Source organism: Rousettus aegyptiacus, unplaced genomic scaffold (genome assembly GCF_014176215.1).
Source record: "Rousettus aegyptiacus isolate mRouAeg1 unplaced genomic scaffold, mRouAeg1.p scaffold_m13_p_7, whole genome shotgun sequence".
Taxonomy (NCBI): domain Eukaryota; kingdom Metazoa; phylum Chordata; class Mammalia; order Chiroptera; family Pteropodidae; genus Rousettus; species Rousettus aegyptiacus.
The window spans coordinates 91,785,276-91,804,524 of record NW_023416310.1 but is presented as its reverse complement, the minus strand read 5'-3'; the positions used below and the strand labels follow the sequence as shown (position 1 = coordinate 91,804,524).

The following is a 19,249-nucleotide window of genomic DNA, read 5'->3' as shown; positions in this document are numbered from 1 at the left end:
TGAAAGAAGGTCACCCATGTGATGACCTCATGGTCACCCTCTAAAGAACCCTAACTTTAACAAAATCTGATATATCAAGACCTAGAATTATACAATGGATAAACTGTGAGAAGTGGGAATTAATTATACTGCATTAATTGGGTCATTTAGTCAATATTGTTAAGAGTTTTTTCTATAAATTATGCTAGGTACAGTACGCTGAAATGGAAAATAAGTTAGAATTCCAATGCAAAAAAAAATAAAACTTCTATCTCTATTATCTATCTATCTATCTACCATCTACTTGTCTATCTTCATCATAATCATTTATTTAATAACTGCCTTAATGAAATAAACCAGTTGTTTCAGAAGTATAGACAAGACTTCCGATGAGTGAGTAAAGAAGGCTCCCTGATGAGAAGTGAGCAGGAGAAATCGGTGAAGCATCCTGGGTGAAAGAAATGGCAGGCGCTGAGATATAATAAAAAGAACAGTAACTGTTTTGTGGGCTCCTGAGTAATTACCACGCAGGACATGGTTGCTGGGCACTAACTCTGAAAAGGCTGCTTGGAATGATAGGTTATGGGAGACCTGGAATGCCGACCTTTGCATTTCGGAATCTTTTTTTTTTTTTTTTTTTTTTTTCCAGTAAGCAATGGGGAAGCTGTTGAAGTTCTTGGCAGGTGAAAGGACAAAGAGAGCGGTGCTCGCTGGCGCGGTTATGCTGGTGGCAGGGCGGCCCCAGAACTGAGGCGGGGAGACCGGCAGAACGCGGAGGCGGGGAGACGGGGCAGAACGAGACCGAATGAGCGCAGGTGGAGGATGATGAGGCCGAATCGGCACAGCAGCAGCAAGAGGTGAGAGAAAAAGAGGGGCGCGTTCTGATTTACAAATTCTTAAATGCTTCACAGGAACAAGGAGATTAGAACAATCTGAATAGTAAACTGTTACAGTCAAAAGGAATAACATGACGAGATACTAGAGAAGGTCTCCGACGTGACCTTTCAGACAACAGGGCGTTGAGTACGTGCATGTGCTTCAGTCCAGGAGTAATGGGAATTCCTACTGACCGCCCATATGCTCCAGCAGCTGTTGCTCTCTCAAACCCCTGGTATTCGGCCTTGAGGACCGTGCTAAGATCCTGGGCTTGCTGCCATTCCTCCCATGAGCACTGGGGCTATGCCTTTTGGAGAGCGTCCCTAGGGAAAGGGGATAGGAAAAGGTTAGGGGATAGTGGTATCTGCCTGTCTCCAGCAGCCACGAGTCTGTCCACCAATATTCCACCCTAAGCTAGATGCTGGACTTGTTCTTCATGCTTGTTTTGCAAATGTTGCCAAATCATTAGTGTCTGCTGGGAGACTTCTAAGAGGAACCATTCTTCGCTTTGAGAATTAAAATGAATTCAACAAGCATTACTGAAAATTTGTATAACGAACACCTTAGGCACAAAGATAAATAAGACAGTGCTTAACTTCAAGCGGGTACTGAGTGAGGAAACTTACACACATATGTTTAACAGGTTCCCTTCCTCCAGTGGATCTCTGGATGTTGCTGGTCCCCAGAGCATCCCCAAAGTTACCTTCACTGGCCTCACCTATAGGGTTATAACTCACAGTTTTATATTCATTCCCTTGACCATTTCCCAAACCCCAGACTCATATATTCCACTGCTTACCAAATCGACTTGGATATCTGATTGGCGTTTCAAACCTAACTTAACCAATGCATATGTCTTTATTACTAGTCCCTCAAAACCTTATCCCACCCCCCCCACACCATCTTTTCCCATATCAATAAATGACACCTTCACATGCACAGCTGTTCGGATTTAAGCTTAGAGTCATCCTTTCCTCTTTTATCCCTCATTTCTCATATCTAGTCCACCAGGAAGTCCGGTTTGTTTTACTCATTATTTGACTCACTTTGGTCCACTTCTCTCAAACCCCGCACAGGGAAGAATGTCACAGGTGTCTGAAAGCCTTACAGTCAGTCATCCAGAATATAGAATGGGTTTTTCTATTTGGAGATACAGATATGGCAGAGAAAAGAGCTTGAGAAAAACTTTTGAGTCACAAATTTGCCTGATGCATTTAGAGAAGGCTGTGAACAACAGCCTGAGGTTAGATTTCATAGGCTCCTGCATGACTGATGATTATATTTAACTGATGATGATTAGATTTCATTATATAGCAATGAAAAAACATCATCGCATTTGAATATAAGTGTAATAATAAAAACTTATAGTGATTGACTACTGTGAACCCATCATTGGACTAAGCACTTAACATACTGCTCTCATTTAATCTTCACTAAAAATAGGGAGAAAATGATTCATGGAAAGATTAAGTAACTTGTCTAAGAGGGCTAGGTTGAGAGTGAGGCCCAGATTCAAATCCAAGCAGCCAGATGCTGGGACCAGGCTGTTATCCCCTGGGCTGTGACGCCTCATACTTGCATTTTAGCAAAGTAACAGGCAGTGAGATGGAAGATGAATTACTGGGGAGGGAGAGACTGGAGGCAGGAAATCAGGCTACTTCAAAGGTCCAGGCGAGAAGTAAGGCTGCCCTGACCCGGACCATGGCCATGGGGATAAAAACAGAGGTGGCGACTCTGACACATGGAGACTTGGATGGAACTGTGTCTCACTTTTAAACATTGTTACTGGTTTGAACACCATACTTCTCTCGCTGTTAAGTAATCAGTACAAGCTCTCTGATATTGCTTGTAGCAAAAATGCACAAAGCAACAGTCATATTTTACATTTTCATTTCTAATCCTTTCCAGAAGAATATTTTTTTGTGCTTGACTTCATATATTTTTTAGCCTGGACATTATTGTGAACTTAGTCCTGTAAGGGCTGGGGAAAAGAAAATAATTAAAAAATTAGCAACGTGCTTAGTAGAGAAAAAGCCTCACAAAAAGTTACTGGTACAATCAATTTCTGGATACTTCACCGTGAACAGCCCTTTGCAAGCCTGGTCCTATCTGCCCCTCTGATGGAGGGGAACCTCTTTTCCAGTTGTCATGGGTGCCTGGCAATCTTATAATTCTCACGTATAACTTCACTACAATGCTTCTGTCACCCTCTGCTGCCTTTTTTTTTTTTCTTTCTTTCTGGATGGCTTTGTTGAGATACAATTCGCATATAAAATTTACACTTTCAAAGTGTATAATTCAGTGATTTTCAGCAATATTCACAGTTTTAGAACTTTATGATTCATCACCTCAAAAAGAAACCTCCATCCTTGTTAGCTGTCATTTTCTATTCCCCACCATATTCTCCCAGCCCTAGGCACTCACTGATCTATTTTTTGTCTCTATATATTGGCCGACTCTGGATATTTTGTATTAAGTGGAATCATACAATACGTGTGTGTGTGTGTGTGTGTGTGTGTGTGTGTGTGTGTGTGTGTGACTGGCTTCTTCTATTTTAGCTTAATATTTTCAAGGTTAATCCATGTTACAGCATGCATTGATTATTTCTTTGTATTACTGAATAATAGTCCTTCGGATGGCTAAAACTGCATTTTATTTATCCATTCATCAGTTGATGGACACTTGTGTTGCCTTTGCTTAAGTGGCTTGAGAAGCTGCCAGCCTGGAAGATGGATACCACCCCTTTAAGGAATATGCTTGAGAGCATAAAGGAGTGCTTAAAGGTATACTACACGCAGATGGAAGGGTTCTGGACCACCCTAAGAGCCCTTGTCACTCACTAGTAATGTCTGACACAGCAGGTGATTTGGAGGAGGGATAAAAACCTTGTTCAACTAAGGGCCAATCCTGGGGGACCTTACAAGATTAAAAAAAAAAAAAAAACTCGAAGCAATGTTAAGTGAGTCCTGGGTTTCCAGAACTTAGTTACATAGGCAGGCAGTAGTAGCCCCAGGCAACATTGTGAGGTACCAATGATATGAATTTTAGCTTATCCTTCCTATCTTACCTTGTCCTTAATCGGGTACCTCTCATAGCTACCAAGGCTGAGTTTCTCTGTAACCAAGTCTCTGATAAAGATATCAGAACATTTAGAGATAGCCTCTCAGGAGTACTTGCACTTTAAAATGGATCATTGCTTGAGAGTAAACCTTAATGCAGGAATGGATTATAAATGGAAGAATTACAGCCATCATACATTCATTCATTCAAACAGACATTTACCAAGGAGGAAATATAATGAAGTGTTGAGAGCAGAGCTTCCCAAATCTTTGGTCCAGTTGTGTTAAAATCTGCTGGAGTGCTTTTATGATTCTGGAGCCCTACCTCTGAGGATTTTGATGTAGTATTTGCTAGGTGATTCTGATGCATAGGCAATTTTGAGAACTTCTGATTAAGAGTATGGGCTATGGAGTCAGATAGACCTGAGTTTAAGTCCCACCTCTGTGTTTAGTAGATGTGGATCTTGGATAAAGCACTTAGTTTTCTAGGTCTCAATATTCCTCATCTCTGAAATGGGGGTGAGGAAAATAGGGATATATATTACTATGGAATTGTATTATTTGACAATTCAATGAAAGAATGTAAGTGCTGGTCTTACACAGCTCATGACACGAGCGTTACCATTTACTGTGTGCTCTCTATTTCTACTACTGCCAACAAATGCTGTCCTCAAGACGCTTAAAATGAGTAAGAATGATGGAAGATGTTCAAAAATAATAATTTGAGTACCACACTTATGGAAAGCTTCAAATATTAAAAAAGTTGTTCTTTCTTTTTTTCTATATTTATTTTTTAAAGCAATTTTAAGTTCACAGCAAAATGGAGTAAAATGTACAGAGAGATTTCCCATTACTTCCTGTCCTATTTATCCCACCTTCCCCCCTCTATTCAGTGTTATTTTTATAATAATTTTTAAGCATTTAGGTTTTTTACTTCTACCATTAGATGGTAAACGTTTAAAAGTGGGAACTGTATCTAGGCATCTTTTCATCGCTCACAGTGACTCGATACATACCGGGCCTCGATAGATCTGCATTGATTTGATTTTCATTTCTTTTTTATTTTTCAACTGCCATTGACATCAATATCATTTTGTATTAGTTTCAGGTGTATAGCAAAGTGGTAAGACAACTGAATAACTTACGAAGTGATCCTTCTGCTAAGTCTAGTACCCACCTGGCACCACACATAGTTATTACAATATTACTGACTATATTCCCTATGCTGCGTTTTACATCCCTGTGACTATTCTGTAACTATCACTATGTACTTCTTTATCCTTTCACCTTTTTCATCCAACCCTCTGACCCCCTTCCCGTCTGGCAACCATCAGTTTGTTCTCTGTGTCTATGAGTCTGTTTCTGTTTTGTTCGTTCATTTGCAAAAAAAGATGTTCTTACTCTTGGTTCCCTATAGACTTATTTAGGCACTGGCACAAAACTCTTGAGAGAAACCAATGAGAGAGAGGACTGACATTAACATGAGCATGTGAAGCCTCTTTCCTCCCTCTCCATGGTTTCTCCTGGCATGCCACTTCTGGAGACTCTAAGTAGGAGGCGGCATTTGAAATAATCTTGAGATCAAGTACTCTCAGGTGTGGCTTTTAGTGTTTATGGAATATCAGTATCTATCCTTTATAACAAAATGTCCAGGTTTCAAAACTGCCATTCAGCATAATTCTCTTTTTAAGACACAAGAATAAAGTCAAGAAATTAGAAACGTTAAATCAATTTATAAGTATTTAAATATGATGAATATATGCTATTAATCATAGGTTACAATCCTTGCTGCATAGTCTGTCCGGGAAAGTAAAAATGCCCTAGAAATTCTATTTTGAAGTCCAACTATATTTCGTACTGGCTCTCATATCCTAAAATACCACACACTTCTTTATCAGAATTGTGGCCATATATTTGGTCAAGAAAATACAGCCACTGTTTATTGGGCACTGATCCTGGCGTTTCATAGGTGTTAATAAGAGTAATGAGCATCATGCCTACCCTCCTGTGGCTTCCGGCCTATAAAAGGAGATGAACATCTGCAAAGAGTAAATATTCTGGAAAGCAGCAAACAATATAGTTGATAAATGCTGTAACTCAGGGTGGACTGGGGAAGATATAGCCTTTATAGAGATGGTGACGTGTGAGCTGACTCTGAACGATGCTGCCCATCTTACTGGGTTCTTACTCTGTGCCAGGAATAGTGCAAAGGTACACTAACTTTAGGTACACTAACTTACTGAACTATTTCAAGCAACACTTCCAGATATCTACTCTTACTATTTTTTAGACAGGGAAATCGAGGGTCACAGAGGTTAATTAACTTGCAAAAATTACACAGCTGTAAAATGGTAGAGCTGCAACTCAAATACACGTGTTAGTCTCCAAAGCTTAACTATAACACTGTCTGGAAGGAAGGGCAGGACTAAAGAGATGGCGAAGGCATGACAATGTCAGTTGGGGCTTTCAAAATAGAACGGTGGAATGTCATGGTTAAGAGACTGAAATCTGAAATCAGAAAAACTGGCTTTGAATCAAATCTCTTAGCTACATATTCTTGAGTAATTACTTAAAATCTCAAAGCTTCGTTTCCTTACTGTAAAAATGAGAAAAAGGATATACTTAGCTCACTGAGCTCTTACAAGGAATAAATCAGCTAAAGTGCGTCAAATAATTAGCCAATTATTATTTTTTTATTATAATTATTATTTTTCTAGAACCAAACTATCTACTAAAAGCCCTCTTAAATTTTAATGGAAGAAGAAACACATTTATCACCATTCGTGTTAAAAAGACGGCTAGGAAAAACAGAGATTCCTGGAAAGACTGAAGAAATTCATGCTATGCTTTTGGGGAAACGGGACTTGAATTCCCAGGAGTTTTGGCTTTGTAGCTGGTTCTGCCCTAAGCTACACGCTAAGTAAAGGCATTATTAATCTTAGAGTTTCCGATAAGGCTGTTGCCTCTGAGTTATGATTTGGTTTGAGTAACAGCCTTCTGGCAACAAAAGATGGGATGGACTACAGGGGTAACACAGATGCCGAAAGAACAGTTCGGAGCCTGTGCCCACGTCCGCTTACATTATAGTTACTCTTTAGGTGAATGACTGAGTCACAGGCACAGGCCCTGTCACAATCGCCACCGTGAAATTCAATTTAATTAACATTGATCCACGTCCAAGTAAAATACTGAGATTGAGGGACCTACTTCACAATTTCCACAAAGATCATTTATAATAAGTTTATTATGGGAAATTTCTTCTACTTCGCAGGAGGCCTTGAATGACTGTTTTGATTCCAGGCAAAAGTTAATGCTTGGTGTAACAGTTCAATAAACCACAAAATTAAATGAATTTTTATTTAGCCATAGGGTGAGATTTTATAAACCTGGCTGCTATCCATCACACTCAAGTTTAATTTCACTCCTAGGTACCGGGTAAGTATCTTGCATTATCTTTTTTTGTCTGGATTCAGAAGGCTTTTCTAAAGACAATCTCTCAGTGCTATATATGCGTGCTTATTTGTAATGTCTTTTTTTTTTTTTTTTCTGGATTCGAACTATTTTACAGCTGTTGTAAAATGAAAAGTACTGACTTCTTCGGACATAGTTTCCTGCGGTTTGGACATCTCAAACAGCAGGAAACCATTACGCAGTCAAGGTCAGACAAAGCAAGAAAGGTGCATCTGGAACTCCTGCCTAGGTAAGCATTTGTTTTGCATGTACACTGTTATCGAAAGCAAACTGGCACATAAAGTTAAAGAAAAATACCCTCATCGCTTGAGGGAGTGGTCTTTAGATAATTATAAGTGACACCAAGCTTCTCTATTTTAGGTTTAAGTGAAGCATTTATAAACTATTCTGTTGTTTTCTTGGTAATTGCTTTCAAAGACCTTGGATTAAAAAAAGAAAAACTATTATAAAGACTCTTTTACAGTGTCAAACATGAGCAGAAATTTCTATATACAAGACACGAATAACGTGTATCTGCTACTTACAAAAAAAGGCAGAACAATTTCTGTATTAAGACTTATACTGACTAATATTGTGCAAGTAAAATGGATAAAGTTTAAATAAAATAAATTTTGGATATACCATATATACCATATATCTATTATAAAGAACTGCATTTAATTTTCCACACTCTACTAAAAAAAACCCCCTGGCTATTCGTATTTTCTCTATGTTATAATGTGGCATAAAACAGTATAATAAGTTACAGAACAATATAGATTATTCCTTTTTTAATATTTAGGATTCTGTTTAACTACACTTTTTTTCAACTGATGGGGTCTTTGAAGCAAGACTGTTAGACTAAAAGAAGGTAGTCAACCTAACCCCAACATGGGCCATACACTACAGGAAAAATCATTTCAAAAAACAAAACAGCAACTATCTCTCGAACCATAATTATGTGCAAGGTATTATTTTTAGAGTTGAAGAGATGATACAATATGTATCTACCAAACAAACTTGCATATTCTATGTGCCAAAGGAGAGGGGAAACACACACACACACACACACACACACACACACACACACGGAAAAGGAGCAAAGACTATGTCTCTCTGGCTCCTTGTTGAATCTCAGTACCTGGTACAGTGCCGGGCACAAAACAGATTCTGAATAAATATTTCTAAATAAGCAAATGACTTCAGCAAAAGAGAGCGCCTTATGTTTAAGGCTGGGACAATGAAGGATGAAAGGAGAGATTGAGGAAAGGCAAGTGGTAGGACAAGTGGAATGTAAGTATGAGGAATAAATTGTAGATCCCTAGTCTGGAGTGGGAAGTTCACTGTAGGGAACCAATGGATGTACAGCTAGAAAAACAAAGTAAGGGTAAATTATGCATGTCTTGGCTGCCTAGATACTGAATTTATATCTTACTTAATAATTACCAAGAATATGATAAACATTTTTAAGAGAAGAGGCATGATCCAATTTTTTAAAGGAAGATTAATTTTGAAGTTATGTGCAGGGCAGAATGAAAACGGAAAGAAATGAGAGCTTAGAGGTCCAGATAGGAATACATTGCCAATGTTCAGATATAAAGAGATGAAGTTGGGATTCAGATGGAGGGGAGGAGGGCTTTTTTCCATCCTAAGCTAAAGGACACTTATTCATCTCACCATCGCCATTTTCTTCGTCATCATTCAACACCTCTTTATTGAGCACTTAGTATGTGTCAAGCACTGAATGATGCAGCATTTTATGTCCATCTTCCCATTTCAGATTTAAAACAGAACTATGAGATATATGCAGTTATTATTCCCTACTTATAAATGAGAGAACTGACTTGATAGTTCAATTCCTTACTCAGAGTCACAAAGCTAGGTAAATGGCACAGTCAAGATTTGTTTGAGCCTGAAGCTTCTTATGGACTTAACCCATGACACTTCTCACCAGCTGTCTGTGATATGTGATGAGTCCATATCATGTGCTGATTGTTGGAAAGTAGTGAAAGAGAGAAGAAAAGGTAGGAGATGATGCCGAGGCCTGTGCATCGGACACTGAAAGAATGTGGGTACCCTCGACAAACTCACGAAGATGATAGCAGTCATACGTGTGCTTACAAATAACAAGAGCTAATATTTTCAGGGTGGTTAATATAAGCCAGGAATGATGCTAAATAGCAAATACTCATTTTCTTCTCATTTAATTCACAACACTGTAAATATTGCAGATAAGGAAAAAGAAGCCCCTAATAGAAAAATGGATTGTGCAAAATTATGTAGGTGGTGAATAATAAAGTCAGGACCTAACATGGACAGTCTTACTCCAGAGCCTATGAACCCAACACCTGTGCTGTACCAGAAAACTCCTGTTTGCAGTTGAAGGACAGCAGTACCATCTTTTTATTCTCGACTGATAACTGGGGCATTGTTGTTGTTTTTTTTTTGAATCAATATTATGTTAGTTTTTACTGCCTCTCCCATGCACATCCCACGCTTAGACTCAAGAGCACAGATCACTCAGGAAAATCGACTGCATTATCTATGAAATTAACTTTCCCCTCTTTAATATCTCTATCCCTTCTTACTTCACAAAGAAAACACAAAGATTTATCTGGGCCTGTGCGCCGCTTATTCCCAGTGCTTAACGTAGCACCTGACAGTAGGTACTCAAAAATGAAAGTGTTTATTGAAATAAAGTGAATGGGGCCAAAATAAAATTGTCATTGGCAAAAGTAAAGAACCCCCTAAAACCTGCAAAATATTAATCTTCTCCTACAATATGGACTATTACAGAAAGAGGCGTGAATCACTGCTGACATAATCATAATGCTATGTTACCCCATATTAAACTCCGTGGTATGTTAAGAGTATCTAAGTACTCAGAAATTTAAGCAATATACTTTCAAGTGTAAGCAATTTGCATCTGAGAAACACATTTTTTTCCTGGTATTTTCTTTGATTTATTACTTCCTGGCATAGAAATTCGAGATCGCACTTTCTCACTTCAAGTTTTAGACCATTTCCATAGACAGTTGTTAAAAAATGCAGTCTTGAAGGTTCAAATATTTTTCTTCACATGGACTCTAAAGGAAGAGTCTAAGAACCATTATTTCCTCTTTGCACAGTAAGCAATCTTTGATATTCCAAAGCTCTGAGGCCCTGGCCCGTAATATTCTAGATTATAATAGCATATGTGTAGATAATTAGACTTCATCTACTTACTCACCTCACACTGTGGCAGACGAATACTGCCACTACTGCTAACCATCCTCATTATTATCACCAACCATTTACTGCTGTTGGCCACTGTGCTAAACTATTTATAGGTTTCCCTTTTTAATGCTCTGAGATGCGTGTTTAAAGTCATCTAGTCCAGACCTGAGTGTATGATTTATGAATCCTCTTACAGCTCTCCCCACTGGGAGAGACCAATATGTAAATAATGAACTGCAGGCCCGGGGATGTGATAAGTGCTGGGAAGGAGAAACGACCAGGCAGCACCGGGGCACAGAGTGGGAGAGCCACTTCCCTGCGGACAGCTGGGCTGGGTCTTGAAAGATGAGAGGATTTGTCATGTGCTTGAGGAAATAAGAAAGAACTGAATGAATATTATATAAGAAGATCTGATGGGACTTATGAATGTACCAAGGCTATTGATTAACTGGAGTTGGGGGAAAGATGGAGGAAAGAATTTGGAAAGGGCTCATTTTTGTATCTGATACTAAGTTCATCTGTATTCCTACACATCATGTGAAACACTGAATTCGGGGGAGGAGGGTTGCTGTACAGTGGAAAAAACTGATAATAATTCTATATGTTAAGCACAGTCGCGACCTACTGCACATATATTATCTCACTACGACAAATTCATAATATAGATATTATCCCATTATATGAGAGAATATTAAAAATTTTAAATCTGCCCAGACCAGAATTACACAGCTTGCATGTCTACGAGCCATTTATTAATTCAGTTGTTTCTTGAGAGCCTATTATGTGTCTGTCAAAATTTAAAATTAGGTCAGCCTGATTCAAAAACATTTGTTTAACCACTATACGGCACTTGTCTCTTTTTTAGTATCAAAAGGGATTTTTTTCTTTTTCATATCTATTATTATCTCTAAAACTCTCAGATGACTCAAACACAAGTCTTGTTCTGTAGAAATCAGAATGTGAGACTACTAAACACATTTCTTGTCCAGAGCATGACAAAATCCAACACAAGATTTTTTGTAGCGTTACTGTAGCAATGCACTGAGCACCGACCGAGTTAATTGCTTAGGGCATTTCACTGATTAATCCCATTTTTCAGGACAGTCAACATTTTTCCTATGTGAAGTAGTATAAGGCAAGGGAGTACTTTACTCTTGCAAAACAGTATGCACAAAATAGCTATTAAGTCTTAAATGAAATCATGAGGTGGATAATTAAATAAGATGGGAATTGAAGCTTAAATTTAGGGCTATGGTTGAAAACTTATTACAGTGTTGACCTGGTTGCTTCGTATAGAGTCTGACAAAATACAGCCAATAATAATAAGCCGTAATCATTAATATTTCCCTTGATTTCATTCAGAGGGAGTAACAGAGACTTAGTGAAGACAGATGATTGATCTTTGGCCCAGAGCTGGTAAGCAAAGGAGCGAGGATTTACTGCAAGCCGTCTGCCTGTACAGCCCACTGTCCTCACTGTGCCTATAATACCTCCCTCACAGGGTGGTGGTGAAAATTACATGGAATACTGCAGGTAAAAGGTTTAGCAGGGTGTCAAATAAGTGTTCTCTTTTTAAATCAGTTCATTTGACAAACAGGCATTGAACACTTATAATCGCTGCCAAGCACTGTTCTTGGCACTGAATAAATAAAACAAAACACACACATCTCTGGTTCATGGGATTTATGTGCTACCTGGGAGACACACGATAATTATGATAAATTAGTAAGTTTTATGCTAAATGATGACCACGCCCTATGGGACAAGCACAGTAAAGCACAGAGGTGCTAGGAAATGGCCAGGTGGGGTTGCAGGTTGAGACTGGGAAAAGCCTCACCCAAGTGGTGCTATTTCTATTTGGCTGAAGGCTGGGAGGGAGCCATGCGGATGCCCGGAGCTGGGGTGAGGGGGGGCATTCCAGGAGGAGCGCGGCACACATATAAGAGCTCCACAGGCGGCCCTGCCAGCCAAGTTCCAGGAACTGCAGGAGGCCAGTGGGGCTGGAGGGAGTGAGCAGCGAGGACAGCAGCCACGTCGAGGGCGGATATTAATGGGAGGGCAGCGTGTGCAGACCATGCTGTGCTTCGTAGGCCATTATACATCAGTTTGGGCGTCTGCTCAGAGTGCGGTCCCACTGGAGGGTTTGGCGAGAGGCACCCTCATCTGACTGAGGTTTTAACATTTCACTGACTGCAGTAGTAACAGTAGAAGTTGCATAAGAGTGGAAGTAAGCAGACTGGTTTGGAGGACGCTGCAAATATCCAGCTTAGAGACGATGGTGGCTTAGGCCAGGGAGGCGGTTCTGGAGGTGGTAAGAGGAACCAGATATAAGCTGCTGCTAATGCTTTCTAAGTTGGTGTTTGGCCAAAAATTACGACCAGTCAACTGGGGAGCTGAGATGTGCTATACTGTTTGTCTCAAAATTTATTCAGCTTCAACTCTAAGGAAGGCATTATGCCAGGCGCTGCAGGTGGAAGAGATGAGGGTGACTGACTATCCCTGCCCCTCTGAGTTTAACTGTAGTCAAAGGAAACCACATCATAACTATATGAGGAGGCAGAATGTGGCCACATGCATTCTATGTGTACCCATATGTATATAAGGCTATTATATATTTCAGAAAGATGCATTGGGTGAAAGGTTCCACCTCGCTCAGGGGTCAAAAAGGTTTCCTAGATGCTTCGCATCATTTGCTTCAAACCCTCTTGGGAATAGAGCTCCAACCCCGCCCTTCTTGACGAAAGGTCAGCCTTTAGGTAGTTCTCCACTGTGGGGCTGCTGTGTCATCCTCTACTCATTATAACCCTCACCTTGAGGACAGCTCTGACCATTACACCCTTTGATCTTTTTCAGGTAAAGCTGAGACGCTAAGAGAAGACAGAATTGATTTTGGGTGAAAACAAGGTTTCTTCAGTTTCTTTCCCCTCTCCCAAGGCTTCTTAGGGGTTTGGGGGTAACTGGAGCCCCATTCTGACTTCTTTTCTTTTTTCCCTTTGTCACCATCTTCTCGCCTAGGCCCTCACTCCATTCAGCCTGCTCAAGATCAGTAAATGTGACAAAGCATTCTCGTCAATGTGCTAGCTGATAAGTTTGTGTTTACAGATTCTCCTATCCCCCTGATCTGATGAGATTCATTTTAAAAAGAGATGTAGGAGCCACGAGCTTTGCATGAGATTGCACATAAGAAAACTTGTTGTTATCCATAAACCGCTGTACATAAATTGTCATTAAGATGATTAATATTAACTCCCCCGGCTTCTCCACCGCACACAGCTTAATTGTTATTGTTATTATTAACCTTCTCACCACCTCCACGGTATACCGATGGGGAAATTCTATTAATAGCCGCCACCCCCACCCCAGCCCTGCTCCTTCTGTCACTGGAAAGGCATTTGACTGTGTGAGGCTTAAAAGGCCAAGCGTTATTAATCTTCTCTATTCCTAGTGCCGCCTAACATTCTTACTCCTTATTTTATAAGTTTACAAAGCGCTGGATTATTAGGTTTGGAACTGTCTGCGCCTTGCGTGAGAGCAGCCTGCATGGAAGCCTATGTGCCACATCTATAAGTACACGCCCTTGAGTCTCTTCACACCTGTTTCCTTGTGTTTATCTGTCTCTATATCCTTCTTTCAAGTCGTCAAAAAGAATGTTCCTTCCTGCCTCAGGGCCTTTACACATCCCATTCCCTTTGCAGGGTCTCCTCTTCCTCAGATTCTAATGATCATAGCTCAAATGTAGTTGACTCAAGGAAACTGTTACAGGCTGACTTGTGCCCCTCCAAAAGATATGGTTAAGTCCTAACTCCCAGCATCTGGGAATGTGATCTTATTTGGATATAGGGTCTTTGTAGAGATAATCAAATGAAGATGAGGCCACAGTGGGTTAGGGTAAATCCTAATCCAATGATGAGTGTCCTTTCAGAAAAGGACAACTTACACACAAACACACAAGCACACAGTCGGGAGAACACTATGGGAAGTTGGAGGTAAAGACCGGAGTGGTGCCTCTATAAGCCAAGGAGCACCAAGGATTAGCAGCAACCACCAGAAGCTGCTAATATCTTCAGAGCCTCCAGAAAGAACCGACCCCGCCGACACCTAGATTTCACATTTCTGGCCTCCAGAACTGCGAGAGAAGAAATTTCTGTTGTGTTAAGCCACCCCGTTTGTGGCCATTTGTTACAGCAGTCCTGGGAAACTAACACAGAGCCTTCCTGGTTTGCCAGATCAGCCCGGCATCTTCGAGTGCATTTTTCACAGCAGCGACTACTTTTTTCTAAATTGCACTGCATCATGACTTGTGGTACTGGGTTTGCTTCATTTTTTAAATCAATATCCACCCCGCCACCTCGCCTGCTAAAATGAAAGCCCTGTGTAAACAGAGATAATGTTAGGTTTTGTTCACCATAGTGACTAGCATAAAAACAGTACAGAATATACAATAAGTACTTTTTTAAATGAAAGAGTGAATGAATGAATGGATTGATGAATGGCAAGAGGAGAGTACAACACTTGTAATTCTGGCCTTGTGGGGAGGGGTATGAAAAAAGGGTCCCTTCGAGCAAAACAAACTCCCACTCTTTCCCTCCATTCCTTCTTTGCTTTCTCTCTCCCTCTCTCTCTTTCTCAATCTGCCTCTCTCTTTCATTCTCTTGCTTTCGCCAATTTAGATTCAAAACATTTGTTCTTTTAAAACTGTGAAGAATAAGATTGGCAAAAATGGTTCATAACGTCAAGGAAAACTGTCAACACCGACACTGATGATAAATACTATAAAACTGTGAAACTGAAAACAAATGATTTCTTTTTATAAGTTAGAGAAAATGTATGCTCTTCATCATTCTGTCTTATCAAACATCACAAGCATAATTAATCATATCATTAATTTATATATAATCTAAAATTGTAAACAGTTTTCATTGAATAAAACCAGTAAAAGTCATATATTTTTTTCTGTCTTTAGAGTTAGCCATATATAAGCACATACTCATACATCTTAAGAATTACAGAAAAATGATGTCGCCTAATGTTGATTAAGGGCAAGAGCTCTGGAGTCAAACCCTAGTCTTAAAGTAAAGACCAGCTCTGACCACTTATGTATGACCTCGGATATATCACTTAACTCTTTTCTGTCCAGCTTTTAATTTCTGTCTTGAAGGGTTGTTGTTTCGATCAAAAAAGCTAATATGTGCAAATACATACAAGAGTAACTGGCACATAGTAAAACTCTATACTTTTTAGCATTATTATTGCTATTAGGCATCTGATATTTGAAGAGACCAGTGTGAGTAGTCATTGAGATAATCTCATCTATCTATGTCATTACAAATCATTTTCCTTTTCCATCTTTTAGAATTAGAAAGCAATGAACAACATAGACGGGTAAGTGATGCGTGGGGTTGGGAATGGCAAAGAGATTTTGTAAACCCATTTCTCTGCAACGAAAAATGTTGAAAGCTTAATTAATTTTTTTTTTTTTTTGGCAAGGGAGAAGGAAGCATAAAATGTCAAAAAATGTAATTGAAATGCCCCATTTGCATTCTTTTAAAGGCGTTAATTTATTTTCATGGCGATTTTTTAAGTTCAAGTTTTTGAACTTTAGTTTCAGTCCTGTCAAACCTAAATTTCAAAGGACTGTTAAAAACTTAGGTTAACAAAATGGTTTAAATGGTTTAATGATTCAGAATTCCAATTAATTTGGGGGTTGAATTTCTGATTAGACAAATCAGATTCTAAGAGAAAATAAAATCTATCAAGCATATCTGTGGTGTCTGCCTCTTTTCAAAGAAATAATTTCAATTAAAAAAAATTTTAAAAGAATTTCTCCTAACAACTTATTCAATAACTTGTTTGTTATTTAATGGCCAATTAATATATTCAAACCATTGATCAGAAGAGGCTGTGGCTGAAACTTGGCACTTCTCTTCGTGTCAGATAAAATCACTGCCATTTAATTTCAGATTTAAAGTTGAACTGTCTGCTGGTAGTCGTATTGCTATTGCCTCCACCAGAAAAATACTGAGTTTTAAAAAATTCCTTTAAGTTCCTACAGGAGATAAAGTTCATTTTTTCAGAGGGATGCCAGCAGCCTGTTATCTTTTTGGGTGTTTCCTATCTTGACTTTGTGGCTAATTTTGGGATCATAATCATATCAGGGGTAGCTAAAACAGAATGGTAGGCCGTCTATACCACAAGCGGTCATTACCCCAGGCCGGAACTTCCTGAAAGACGTAGAGGCCACACAGGAAAATAAACTACTTCAACAAGATCTCTACAGATCCTATAATTGTGTAGCAAAGTTGATAGGCTATGCTTGTCAAAGTCACTGTTTGTCATTCTCCTTCCTCCCTCCCTCTTTGTGGCTGACAATTTCCATCTGCAGCTTTCACAGCCTGATGTATAATTTGGTCTCCCTGAATGTGTCTCCATGTTACTTTTCCCCATGAGACTATCTTTCTCAAACTTTTCTTACTGCTTAGTGTTGTTCAGATTCATTCTCCTTTGTTGTTGAGAACTAGAGTTCATCTTTGAAAGGATACAGTAAAGATGTAAACAGCTGTCAAATGAAGAAAATAAAACACAGAGAATTAAACTGTTCTGACAGGCATAGAAATTACATTTTATGTCTCTTGCCCTTTTGACCAAAGTACATACGTGGCTCAGAACTTATGGAATTGTGACAAAGTTTGGGTTTGTTTTATGTTCTACACTGGAGATTAATTTGAAGGCACAAGATAAGAGAAGCGCATGCAAGCAAGCCAATTTGTTTTCCATGCGACCATTTTTAGATGCTGAACCAGAAGGATTTTCTCCCCATTTTCAAATTTAGACTGAGGATGAGTATTCATGATCAAGTTACAGTCAAACCGAGCTGAAGACATGGTAAGTATCAACACTCAGGACTTTTTCAGAGTGACTTCTGTACTAAACTTGGCTCTTTAGAGACAGCTACTGATCCAACTTAAGTGATCTTTAACACAAACTTAAACAAAGGCCTATAAATTGGTTGAGAGGATAAGAAAGAAAAGCAAAGTGGCACCAATTGCAGGGTTTCCTTTCACACCCCCTCCACAAGGTAGAAGACTCTCAAGGATGCAGGTTTTCTTTCCTTAGACTCGAGGTAAGTGAAATTTATGATGGCTTCTCTTAGTTGCTGCTTGGCTACAGTTTTCATATTTCTTCTCTATAGAGAGCCAACTGATAGGACTTCTTCTTATGGCATTATTTAATGGAAATAGCATGGCTTCAACTGCAGCAGCTCTAGCCCGTGCCTTAGGTCCAGACATCTGCATTCCTATCTAGCTTCTGACCATCAAAGTAAGGCTTACTTCTGTTTTCTTTCCCCATTGTTACAGAGGTGTGTCTTGTGTGTGTGTGTGTGTGTGTGTGTGCACGCGCATGCGCTTGCATGCATATGTGTGCGTGTGTATGTGTGAAAGAGAGGGACACACACACACACACACACACAAAGAGACAGAGAGACAGAGAGAGACAGAGAAAGAGAGGGAAAGAACTAGCTAGCTTGGGGACCCTCCCCTCATGTATAGTCATTTACTGCATCCTAATTTATAGGAGCTGAGGACTAGCATTTGGCATACTTGCTTGACTTGACTGAAACATAAGTTATATAAGTCAAAACATTTTTTTCTGGAAGGTTATGCTGAATAATACATACTTCTATTATACAGTTTAAAGTCACACAAACCCCGTATCTAAAATCTGAATATAATTATTTTGATATTTGCTTTCATTTTAAAGGAAAGACAAAAACAAGATGATGTTGTAGAAAGAGCTTCCCAATATACAGGTTTTTACCTATGTTAATGTTCCCCAACAAGGCTAGGTAATTACAAAAATTTTTGAGATATCTATTTTTGGAGGCTGGACAAAAGTTAGTAAGCAGATACCAAATGCCAGCTATGCTTAAGACTTTGTTCTACATGGCATGAGGTTTACTAAGATTGACATGTTTCTGCCACTTGTGAAAGAACAACTCCTGACAACTGTAGCTGGGAAAATTTTAAATGGACAGAACTTGTTTGCAATAGGAGTTTTGCAAGGCATAAAGGGCCCATTCGAGAACTTCGAAGCCGTAAAAAACCTCAGAGACGAAGAGGACACCCAGCGAAGTGTTTGGACGTGCTCCAAGTCAGTCAGTCAGTGGTAGACCTAGAGCCAAAGTCGAGGTCTCCCGCACTTTCTTTTCTCAAGAAGAGATGGTGTGGGACTTCTCCTTTCTCTCTTTGCCTCCCCCTACTGCGGATGTTGTTGCCGAGGGAGGACGACTTCAGAGGTGTAGCACGATAAGAGGAAAGACAACTAGAGAGGAAAGATTCATTGGCCCAGAGGACTAAATTATCCATTAATAATCAATCAGCTTCTCCATGGCAAACCAACTGGATTCTCTTTGATAATCAATAAGCATGGTCGTTACTCAATAGTGAAGTTTAGCAGAGGTTTGGCTTCCTCTACTTCTAATCACCTTTGGCTGTTGATAATCACCTGTACTCGATATTGCTGAGTATCCTCTCTTTTTTTTTGATAAAGCTTTAAAAAAATTTCTTTTTTCTTTTTTCTTTTAAAATTTATTTTTCAATTATAGTTGGCATACAATATGATATTAATTTCAGATGTATGACATACCAATTAGACATTTATATACCTTGCAG

General features: G+C 39.3%; 1 protein-coding gene across 3 annotated transcripts in view; it reads right to left on the bottom strand.

The window, feature by feature from the left end:
• JAKMIP2 (janus kinase and microtubule interacting protein 2) overlaps nt 1–19,249 on the bottom strand; it is a 132,018-nt gene that overhangs the window by 58,367 nt on the left and 54,402 nt on the right. The gene's annotated exons all lie outside the window — the stretch shown is intronic.